Raw genomic sequence first — 12,729 nt, 5'->3', positions numbered from 1 at the left:
ACAGGGACAGTATTGAGAGTGACTTTTGTCTAGAAAGGACTCAGTTATTATTCCTTAGAGTAAGACCTACCATCCTATGCTGAATGGCTAATGCCCTGGATGCCAACAATAGCCACTGATTATATGGGTATTGAATAACTGAATTGGGACCACAAACTTAGGAGTGATGTTAGTTGCCTTGTATTAGCTCTGTCACTTTGATAAGGTTACTTCACATCTTTGGGCTTCAAGTTATTTTGTTTCTACAAAACCACTCTATTTGTAGAATAGAGTTAATATTATTGCCTTTTGCTCAATAAATGGCAGAAGTGGCTTGTCTTCTTCACTGCTGTCACCACCATCATCATCATCATCTCAGGTAGAAACTGGTAAGCATTTTCTGTAAAGTCCCAGAGAGCAAATATTTGAGGTTTGTGGAGCCATAATGTCAACTCTGCCATTATAGTCTGAAAACAGCTACAAACAATACATACAAGTATGAACATGGCTGTGTTCCAGTGAAACCTTATCTGTGAAATCAGGCACTGGGTGATTTGACCTGAAGGCTGTAGTATGCCAATCCCTGATTTAAAGCAGGGCTCCTCAATCACCTCACAAATCTCATGATTACAGGGAAGGATGGGGAAAGAAGGAAGGCAGTGGCCCTGGAACTGGTGGATAAGCTGGAGTACATTTCTAGCAGGAGATGTGTAGGAGCCCCCACACCAAGTGTAGAGAAAAGAAGGTGGGAGAAGACTTGGGTGTCAACTGTGTGTGGTGAATAACAGCCTTTTGGTAAGCCCTAACTTAGAAGAATAAGCAAGAAAGATGTAGCTTCTCTAACAAAACCTAGGGCAAGGGTTGGGCTTTATGTACTTTTATAATAATACTTAATATATATTGGGTGCTCTATTATGTGCTGGCTGCTGGGCTAAGCACTTTATATGCATTATATCATTTAGTAAACCCCAAATTCTCAAAGAACAGTTATATTACTCTCCCCACATTATAGATAAGGAAACTGAGATTTGGAAAGACTCAAGATCACAGTTATCCAGAGTTCATTTTCAAGCAGTCTGACTCCAATGTCTGAATGCCTAACTCCAGTACCATATTGCTCGTATCTTGTACAGGCCTAGTTCAGTACCATGTACAGGGCTGGATTCAGGACGTTCTATAACCATTTGTAGAACAAGTGGATGGATGGATGGATGGATAGATGGATGGGGCTTCTATTTTTAGGTAAATCATTATCCGTAGGTAGGATAGGTATCCATAGGTATCCATAAGATAGGTAGATACCTATCTTTGGCAGAATTGTTAGCATGTTTATAATCTTATGAAGCTATAGATTAGGTTTTCCAGGGAATTTGAAGCATTTCACCCACAGGATGTTTTACACATTAGAATAATTTACTCAAAGTGTGAGGGATGTATCTTCTACAATTCAAATGTGGAGAATGGGACATAGACAGATTATATATAGGCCTTCTTAATTGGAAAAAATAAATAGTGAAAAAAATAATGCAGTGTTATTCCAAAGAAAGGGTTTTCTTTACCAGGTTTGATGGGACAATGTATCTATCTATTGCAAGCATTTTCACAGAAATGTGAATTATTACCACTATCCATCTGCACAACTTCTTTTAAAATTAGCCAGGTGGGGTGGCACACATCTGTAGTTTCAGCTACGGAGCCACAAGAATGGCTTGAACCAGGGGAGGTTGCAATGAGCTTAGATGGTGCCACTACACACCAGCCTGGGTGACAAAGCAAGACTCTGTCTTAAAAACAAAATAGAAATAAAGAAAAAGTGCAAAAGGAAAAAATATAGCATATAAATAAAAAGCACCTGATTTACCTTTTCATGTTTTGTTTCATTGGTCATTTTGAGTTTTTTTTTTTTTTTTTTTTTTTTTTTAAGAACAAAATCGTTACAATGTGTGGAGAAAGAAGACAGTGAGAGAAAGTAATTAATGTATTTCTTTATATTCCCTTGGAGAGTCATGGGCTTTGCATATCAAAAGTTATTTTCCTCTGATGATACAAGATTGTGCTGAAATTCCTGTAGTGGGACATGGGAAAGAGTGAGGCTGAGAAAAAGCATGAAAACCATTCTGAAGCCAGTGACTTTTTGAGAATCTGGTGTGTACTAGGGGCTTGTTGGGAGACTGGCTTTGCAGCTTTTTCACTGACTTTTCCAGAAACATCTGCCACTAGTATTTTAATTGGTTCTTCTCATCCGCATAAGTAGCCAATGACTTCTACGTGACGTTGAGCTAACAATTTTTTTTCCATTAAAAATGTCTTAAACTACACAAAAATACACAAAACATAAAACTTACTATTTTAAACATTTTTAAGTGTGTATACAATTCAGTGGCATTTTGTAAATCAGTGTTGTGAATTATCACTACCATTTATCTCCACAACTTCTTTTAATCTTGCAAAACTGAAACTCCATACCCATTAGACTAAACATCCCATTCCCCTTTCTCCCTAGCCCCTGACAACCACCATTCTACATCCTATCTCTAACAGTTTGACTACTCGGATACTGTCTTAGTTCATTTTCTGTTGCTTATAACAGAATACCCCAAACTGGATAATTTATAAAGAATACGAATTTATTTCTTACAATTCTGGAAGCTGGTAAGTCCAACATTGAAGGCGTGCATCTGGTGAGAGCCTTATTGCTGGTGGTGACTCTCTCTGCTGAGTCCCAAGGTGGTGCAGGATATCACATGGCAAGGGGGCTGAGCATGCTAATGTGCTATCTTGGGTCTCTTTTATAAACACCAGTTTCCCTCCCAGGATAATGCATTAATCCATTCATAAGGACGGAGCCCTCACCATCCAATCATCTCTTAAAGGCTCCACCTCTCAATATTGTTACATTGGGGATTAAGTTTCAACATGAATTTTTCAAGTGACATTCAAATCATAGCAGGTACCTCACAGAAGTGAAATAATACAGTATCGTGTGTGTGTGTGTGTGTGTGTGACTGGCTTGCTCACTTCAGATAATGTCCCCAAGGATATACATCCTTGTGTTTCTTAATGCCCCAAATGATATCCCTTTAAAAGTATTCCCATAACACGATGAACTTCTCCTTTAAACAATTTGTGAAAGTTGTGATTTTTAAGTTAAAAATGGGTATTTAGTAGGCCATGCAACTATTATGTCAAGGAAGGGTAGGGAATTCAGGCATAAGCAACTCCAGCATTTCCAGCAATGTCCCAGGGCCTCTCTGCTGTGTCCTGTGTTGGTTTCTTTCTAAGCTAAGCATTCTGCTCATGGCGGAGATTGTGTTGTCCTCGCAGCTAGCAATCCAAGCTTAAAAGGTTACAGGGTGATTTGTCATTCATATGTGTGACGGTGTTTCTAATGTCTGTCTTCTTCCCTGGATGGTAAGGTCACTTTGTACCCTACATCCCTGGCACATTTCCTGGCACAGAGGAAATGAATGGAAGGTTGACGAGGCCTAAAAGATTCATGTGTGAGGAAAGGAGAGGAAGGAGACAAGACTAAATTGGGAGGCATGATGCCTTTAGGATGATGGTGTTCTGTGGAGAAGTTCCTGATTCTTTAAAATTAGAATGCATTTGATATAAACTACACAAAGGCAGATGGTTTCAAAATCAAAGCTTTGAGAAATTGAGAACTTATTTCAACAATTGCTGAAATAAGAAAAAAGGTTCTCTTAAAATATACTTTATTTTAAAAACAGTTTTACATTGTTAAAAAATTGAGAAGCCAGTGCAGACTTCCCATCTACCCCACACTGAGTTTCCCCGCTATTAGTATCTTATACGACACTATGGCACATTTGTTACAATTAATGATCCATTAGTGAAACATTATTATTAACTACAGTCTATAGTTGATTCCAATATCTTTATTTTGTTTACTTACTTTTTTCTTTTCCAGGATCCTGTATTCATTTCCTATGACCACTGTAAAAATTTTTGACAAACTGGGTGGCTTAAAAATAAAATTTAAAAAATGGGCCAAGTGCAGTGGCTCACACCTGTAATCCCAGCACTTTGGGAGGCTGAGGTGGATGGATCACGAGGTCATGAGTTCAAGACCAGCCTGACTAATATGGTGAACCCCCCATCTCTGTTAAAAATACAAAAATTAGCCAGGTGTGGTGACATGAGAGTGTAGTCCCAGCTACTCAAGTGGCTGAGGCAGGAGAATTGCTTGAGTCCGGGAGGCAAAGACTGCAGCAAACGGAGATCACCCCACTGCACTCCAGCCTGGGTGACAGAGCAAGACTCCGTCTCAAACAAACAAACAACCCAGAAATGTATTGACTTACAGTGGCAGAGGCTAGAAGCCTAAAATCAAGGTGCCAGTAAGGCTACACTCCCTCTGAAGCTTGTAGGAGAGCCCTTCCTTCCTGGTTTCTGGTGGCTGCTGGCAATCTTTGGTATTCCAAGGCTTATAGCTGCATAATTCCAATCCCTGCCTTCGCCATCAAATGGCCCTCTCCATGTATCTTCATATGGCCATCTACTTATAAGGACAGCAGTCGTACTGGATTCGGAACTCCCTACTCTAGACTGCAGCCCAGTTTCACTAGTTACACGACAATGACCCTATTTTCAAGTAAGGTTACATTCTGAAGTACTGGGGGTCAGGATGTTAATGTATCTTTTTTTTTTTAAATTTTTTTGAGAGGAGATTCAATTCAACCCATAACAGATCTTATCCAAGACATCATGTTATGTCATGTCTCCTTAGGCTTTGCTTGGCTATGGCAGCTTTTCAGAATTCCCTTGTTTTCTGATGACTCAACAAATTAAGGAATACCAGATAGGTGCTTTGTAAGATGTCCCGTGTTTTGGAATGTGTCTGATGCTTTTCTTATGGTAACACTAGGGTTATGTGTTACTGGCAAGAAGGTCACAGAGGTAAAGTGATATTTTCATCATACCTTATCAAGGGGACACACTGTCACAAGATTTATCACTGTTGATGTTGACCTTGGTCACCTGGCTGAGGTAGTGTTTGCCAGGTTTCTCTACTGTAGAGTTACTCTTTTTTTCTCCCTTTCTACATTGTGCATTTTGGAAGGAAGTTGGTATGCACAGCCTACACCTAAAGAGTGGGGAGTAGGCTGCTGCTCTTCAGGGTGAAACATCTACATAAATTACTGGCAATTCATCTGTAGGAGATTTGTCCCCTTCCCCCCCTTTATTAATTTATGTAATCATGTATTTATATCAGCATGACCTCATGGATATTTTATATGTTGGGTTATAATCCATTACTACTCTATTTCATTGCTCAGATTGTTCCAGCATTGCCAGTGAAAGCTCTTTCGGTTGGCACCTGTGTCCTTCTGAGAAGCCAGGGCCTATAAGAAGGTAATAAAAGTTAAATGAGGTGATAAGGGAAGGGCCTTAATCCACCATGACTCGTGTGCTTCTTATAAGAATAAGGAGAGACACAAGGAAGCAAGGGAGCATGCTCATGCACTTTCTTGTCTCTCTGTCTCTCCCCAATCTCTCTCTCTGTCTCTGTCTCTCTCTCTCTCTCTGTGTGTGTGTGTGTGTGCATGCACAGAGGAGAGGACGTATGAGGACACACTGAGAAGGTGGTCTCCTATGAGCTAGGAAGAGAGGCTTCTCCAGAAACCAACCCTGACGTTACCTTAATCTTGGACTTCCAGCCTCCTGAACCATAAGAAAATAAATTTCTATTATTTAAGCCACCCAGTCTGTGGTATTTTTTTTAACAACAGCCCTAGCAGACTAATATATCCCATCAATTTCTTTTCCAAGCACTTCCATATTTTCTGGCACTATAAAATGCTCCAGAATTATATATTTCCTGCCCAGCCCTAAAATCAGCCATTTTTTTTGAAGGAACCCTGGTTCCCTTTATCAGAGAATGACATTAGACACCAAGATCTGGGCAATGAAAAGGGTTTAAATAAGAAAAATGAATGGTTCAGGAAGCTGAGAGGGAGAAAGAGTTGTAGGCACAATGCCTATGAAAAAGAAAGGCAGGGAATTGCCCAGGTCAGGCAAAGATTTCCTGGTTAGAGATTTGAGTGGTTAAGGTGAAGAGAGATGAGTGCTTGGATATGAAGAGGACAGGTACAGAAGGTCCCATAGGCAGCTGAGGGGCTCAAAGTAAAGGGCCTTGTTATTAGCTAAGCTACTGATTATCAGCCATTGAGGAGGTCTTCAAGAATTGATTAAAAATATCCATGTTCCATTGCCTGCCCCACTTCCAAAGAATAACTATCTAGTGGATTGTGACTTCAGAGTCTGTGAGATCACAGATGTCTTCAAGAAGTCCTAGCATGATGGGAAAACATGGTAGGAAATCTGTACTTACAGACTTTGCTGCTCAGCCCTAGCTATCTAGTGAACTTGACCATCAGGTAACCAAGCTATTATCTCAGACAGCTTCATATCAGCATTTCAAATTATGAGGTCATTTAAACTGATGGCCAGGAGGACTGGTTGCACATCCATTCTGTCATTGGACTGGGCTGTTGTCTTTAAACTCAACCATTGAACTTTTTGAGCTTCCTCTGAGTGTTGTTCCACATGCAGTCACATTTTAACACAAGTCACACATCATATATTGGTAGCCAGGAAATGACCAAACTTGAGCGCCTTGCTGGCACAAAAAGAGGTTTTAATGAGTTGATTTTGGTCATCTTGGGCAAAAGGGTTAAAGTGATTTGTCTTAGGGAGACTGTGTACAGAATACAGATTATTACAAGGAGAATTTGTACAGTGTCTGGCACACAGAGCTCTGGAGTGGGAACACCTCACTTGCTGTAGTTCTCACTTCAATATGGCTTCCTCTTTTTTTCCATCCGTTTCCTCTCATCAAGCACTCAAGCCTTTGTCTCATACCCTAGCTGTTCATGGCTTCTAAGTTCAATGTTCTACCTGGAGCTTTCCTCCTTCAAAGGCCCCAATTCAAAAGATCTTCTTGGTCTTCACCACTCATCAAAACTCTGATTTTCTGAAATTCTAATCCCATCAAGATGTTAGGAGAATGCATTTTGCTTAGTTGGTTAAAGAAGTCCATCATAGACTGTGAATAACTTATAGGCATTAATACATTAATTAACACATGTTATGAATAAATTAAATGCATGATTTTTTTTCAAGCACATCTGATTTGTGTGTGTGCACGTGTGCACACATGTGAATGCACACAGGTACTCTTGACCTGTGTCCAACCTGGAGGTTGTAGATCATGGTGATTAGGAGGGCAGGCTCTGGAATGAGTCTATTGAGTTTTATATCTGGACTCAGTCCCATATTATTTGTGACACCTTATGAAAGCTACTAAGGCTCTCCGAGTTTTTGTGTGTCTTCATCTCTACAATAGGTCTAGTAGTAAAGGCTATCACTTTAGGTTATTGTAGAGTGAAATGAGATGATGTATATAAAGCACTTCAAGAGTGTCTGGTGCATAATAAGTTGTCAAGTTATTGTGATAGTGGGTAATTGAGACAGTCATCCTCTCATCCCACCTCTGCTTTGAATGTCAGAAAGGTGGGACACAACTTGATATTCCTTTCTCAAAAATTTCTTGCTGATGAAAAACACATCTTCTTCTGTTTTGTTCACGAGCAGATTGCAAAATTCTAAGAAGTCAGCATCTTACCTTACAGTAATTTGAAGGTTTGTGCTATGGATTAAATTGTATTCCCTCAAATTTTGTATGTCAAAGCCCTAACTTCCAGTGAGATAGTAGTTGGAGATAAAACCTTTGGGAGGTAATTAGGTATAGATGAATTCATGAAGGTAAGGCCCCATAATGAGATTAGTGCCTTTAAAAAAAGAACCACCAGAGAGCTCACTCTCTCTGCCATGTGAGGACACTGTGAGAAGGTGGCCATCTACAAGTCAGGAAGAGAGCCCTCACCAGAAAACAACCATGCTGGCACCATGATCTTTGACTTCCAGCCTCCAGAAATGTGAGAAATAAATGTCCTTTAAGTCACCCAGTCTCTGGTATTTTAGTATGGCAGCCTGAGATGACTAATATAGTTTGAGTGATACCATGTCCTTACAACTATGCAAGTATTCAATATCAGGACTTTTCAGTGAACTGGTGGAAACTTAGCTTGTTCAGTTTTATCCTAATAGTAAAGTTAAGAATTAATCCACTGACATGTGATTAGGCTATGTTAATTATAGTCACAGGCCACGACCCCAGATTTCTTTCAGATGAATCATAAAATTATTATCTCTAAACTGGGTAAGAATTTAGGAGTCATTTGATCTGTCTTCCCATGTGACAGGTAAGGTCACTGAAGCCCAGAGTGGTTACAGGTTTAGTATAAGTCACACAACTGGAGCCCAGACTTTCTCCCTCCAGGCCAGTGTTCCCCTCACACAAGACCTCAGAGTATATCCTCAGTCACAAGGAGGTGTGGAGGAGCTATAAAGATGAATTAGCCCAAGGCAGAGCTACTAGAAAGACTGCAAAGCTTTCCTTTCTAAAGTGTCTTTATATACATGTGAGAAAACATTGTGTAGCAGCATTGACTTTTCATTTTCGCTGTAACTTAGAGAGCCAAGGAAATTGTGGCTTCCTTGTTTTTTTAAAACACATTTAAACTTCCTCCTGAGCTCCTACTCCCTCAGGGGGTTAGGGATGTGGGAATGGTGGGACTGCCACAGTGGGTGGGGCCACCTACATCTGCCAACAGACAGTATCACTGTCTCTTCCATTTAAACAGTTTCTTCTAGATCATTTGGATTATTTGGGGTTGGTCTTTTGAATTTCTTTCCTTTCTTCCTGGTCCTTCTCAGGATGGCCTTCAATCTGCATGCAGGTTTGTGGTCTGGCCCTTGGCCTACGTGTCTGAATTGCACATGGACCTCTACTGCCTTTGGATGCACAGATCAGGTAATTTGGCCCTCGCCCAGGCCTCCACTAGCTCATTGATTCTTTCAGTGGCTTCTGTCCCTTTACTGAGGCATACAGGAACTTTTGGCTCCTCTATCCCAGGGACAGGCACATGGCATCCCTCAGGCTAAAGCCTGTTTTTGTAAATAAAGTTTTGTTGGAACATGGCCATACCTGTTCATTTACATACAGACCACAGCTGCCTTTATGCTAAAACAATAGTATTGAAATAATTATGATAGAGACTTTCTTGTCCATAAACCTAAAATTATTTACTCTTAAGCTGTTTACAGAAAAGTTTGTGACTACTGCTAATAGAATTTTCTATGGTGATGGAAACATTCCTTATTTTTACTGTACAATGCAGTAGTCTTGAGCCACACATAGTTACTGAGCACTTGAAATGTGGCTAGCTCAACTAAGAAAACAAATTTTAAATTGTATTTAATCTTGGTTACTTTAAATTTTAATTTAAGGAGCCTGTGTGGCTAATGGCTACCATATTGGACAGTGTAGTTCTTGATGCTGAATGGGTCTTGGGGAGCCAGGAATTCTACCTTTGGGTTTTCTCCCTGGCCATCTCTCGATTACTGCTCCTGGGACACATATCCACATGTAAGGTTTTTAACCAGGGGTTTGCATCTTTCCTCAGGCATAGTGGGGAAAGCATACTATGAATCTCTGATGTTCCAGATTCTCGCATATCTAGCAAATGTTTAGTGTCCAGAACCATCTGCCCTACCCCAATGTTTGATCCAAGGATAGGATGCAAAGAGGGAAGTCTGTAGCACTCTCCCTTTTACACTATCCCTTGGGTCTAGGAGGGCAGATGTTCCCTCCTTTCTTATGTGTGGCTGGGACTTCCCTTATAGGATGCTTTGTCTTCTTCCGAGATAACACTGGTTGTTTTCCCGTCAGAGGACTATCCAATGGATAAGGTACAGAGACAGAAACCGGCTGAACTATGAGGGAGATCCATCATGCTGGCATTCCAAAATACTGTTCTTGATAGGACTGCTACATTACCTCGATTTATGAGAGCTTGACTATGCTCAGATTCAATGCACATTTATTGAGTATCTGATATATTTCAAGCACTCAATCCACTGTTAGGAAGGACCCAATCTGTTCCCCCGCCCCCGTTTTCTGTTCTTCTCTCACATCCCCAAACTGACAAATACAGTTTCACAATCATCCCTTTGAGTCTGATTTCAGCAGCTGTAGAGGGAATACTTGCAATATTAGCATAGCCTTTTTTTGAATGATTTATCTTTTTCTTCTGAACAATTACCTTTTCTAGAGCACCATTCTTCACCTCATTTAGACCCACATCACTTACCTGTCCTCTTTCCTGGCTTTACTTTTCTCCAGAGCACTTTATCACCTGAAAAACTCTGTGATTACCTGATGAACTAATTTTCTGCCTCCCTCTTTAGAATATAGGCTACACGACAGCAGGAATTCTATTTGATTCATTGCTGTATTCTTAATACACAGAGCAGTGCCTGACAGAAAGCAGGTACTCAAATATTTTTCAATAAATAAAAGAATAAGGATTATGCCTTGTAGTATAACTTTGATGTCTGAAAACAAACCAGGAGCCTCTCACTGCATGGTAGAGTCTGATGCCCCCCGTGGCTGCCCGCAATGCAGCCACCACCACCCACGACATCTTCACCTCCTCCTGCCCCGCAACCCCCGCCGCTGCTGCCTGGGGACCAGCTATAGGACTAGGCCACCATTTTCATTGCATTAACAAATTCCTCAGTTCTCTGGTATTCTCGGTGAGACAGCTGTGGAGTTTCTAAAGGGCAGTGGCAATTACTGCCAGGCACAGCACAGCCTCTATGCCGACAAGGAAACCGTAGAAATTTATTACTACTCCACCAGCAAGCACCCATAAGAGTGATTATCCTAGACACAGAGGTGTTGAATTGAAATCAACATGCCACAGGGCATTTTACAAGAGTTCTGACCTGGATGGGGTAGACCTTAGCGTGCTTCCTTTTTGTTGCCTCAGCATTACTGGATTGAAGAGTTGCTGCTTCTTGTTAGGAGGTTCATTTCATTTATCATTACTTAACAACTTCATACTCAAAGCACTGAGAATTTCAAGTGGAGTATATTGAAGTAGACTTCAATTGAATCATTTCTGTATTCAATTTTCAAAATTCTTTAATAACCTTATAGAGTTTCTTTCTTTCTTTCTTTTGTTTTTTTGAGACAGAGTCTCACTTTGTTGCCAGGCTGGAGTGCAGTGGTGTGATTTTGGCTCACTGCAACCTCTGCCTCTGGAGTTCAAGCCATTTCCCTGCCTCAGCCTCCTGAGTAGCTGGGACTACAGACGTGCACCACCACACCCTGCTAAGATGGGGTTTCACCATGTTGGCCAAGACGGCCCCACCTCTTGACCTTGTGATCCACCTGCTTTGGCCTCCCAAAGTGCTGGGATTACAGGTGTGAACTACCACGCCCAGCTGAATGTCTTTTAACTATATTAACATGGCTCGAATGAACTGCCTAGCTCCTGTGGAAGTCACACACAAGAACATGAGATTTCTTACTACACACAATCCAACTGATGCAACATTAAACAAATTTATAGATGAACTTAAGAAGTATGGAGTTACCACAATAGTAAGAGTATGTGAAGTAACTTATGACACTAATCTTGTGGAGAAAGAAGGTATCCATGTTCTTGATTGGCCTTTTGATGATGGTGCACCACCATCCAACCAGATTGTCGATGACTGGTTATGTCTTGTAAAAATTAAGTTTCATGAAGAACCTGGTTGCTGCATTGCTGTTCATTGCATTGCAGGCCTTGGGAGAGTTCCGGTACTTGTTGCCCTAGCATTAACTGAAGGCAGAATGAAAGATGAAGATGCAGTACAATTTATAAGACAAAAGCAGCATGGAGCTATTGACAGCAAGTAACTTTTGTATTTGGAGAAGTATCATCTTAAAATGTGGCTGCATTGCAAAGACTCCAGTAGTAACTGGTCATAGAAACAACCTTTGCAGTCATCCAGAACTAAAATCCCAGGAACTATGAACACTCTAGACCTTTGTAGCTTATTCCTTCAATCAGTTCAAACATTGAAAGTAGGGCCTACATGGTGATTTGCCTGCTCACTTTATGTTTACATCTCCCATGTTCATACCAGCATATATCAGGTTTGCTTAACCACTGCTTTTTATTTTTTTAACCAAGTCTTACAATGATTATTTCATGTGTTTCTATAAATCTTACTTTGTGCTGTTATGAAAAACCTCCATTGAAAAAAATTTACATTGTACAGAAGCATATGTCTTTAATGTCTTCAGACAGAAAGGTCTTACAGTTAATTTAATGTTTGCAATCTGAAATGCAACTTAGCAGGGAGGGCCTGAGAAAAGAATGGGAGGGGGTTATTCATTATTTTTAGCAAAATGTTGCTTTTGTCTTATGCAGAACATGTAGACTATGCCCTTTAATTTAGTAAAATATTTTTTAAAGGTAGAGACAATTTGTTATTGTAGCTGAAACAATTCTTAATAATAAAATTAATTTTTTTCCATATTTATAAGAAGTTGTTTACCAACTTTTTTTGTTTGAAAGTAATTTTTTATTTCCTTCTCTTCCTAACCCCTCTGACAAAAAAAGAAGTGGGTTTCTGCTAATGAATTGAGGAGACAACTAATATTTTATATGCCTTTTCAAGCTCTGTAACTTAATACTTGGATACTTAATAATTATTTTATTATGTAATTGATAAAATGGTGATGTATATTAAGGTTAGTTCAACCATGTATTTATACTGCCTGGGGATGTGTGGTTATAGTTCTGTAGGAGAAATAATTTGCCAGTG

The 12,729-nt window shown here is 40.1% G+C and overlaps 1 pseudogene; it reads left to right on the top strand.

The window, feature by feature from the left end:
* Nucleotides 1–11,188: 11,188 nt before the first annotated feature.
* LOC118154788 (protein tyrosine phosphatase type IVA 1 pseudogene) lies at nt 11,189–12,086 on the top strand (annotated as a pseudogene).
* The last annotated feature ends 643 nt before the right edge of the window (nt 12,087–12,729 follow it).

Source organism: Callithrix jacchus, chromosome 6 (genome assembly GCF_049354715.1).
Source record: "Callithrix jacchus isolate 240 chromosome 6, calJac240_pri, whole genome shotgun sequence".
NCBI classification, from domain to species: Eukaryota; Metazoa; Chordata; class Mammalia; order Primates; family Cebidae; genus Callithrix; species Callithrix jacchus.
This window is presented reverse-complemented; position numbering and strand designations above follow the sequence as displayed.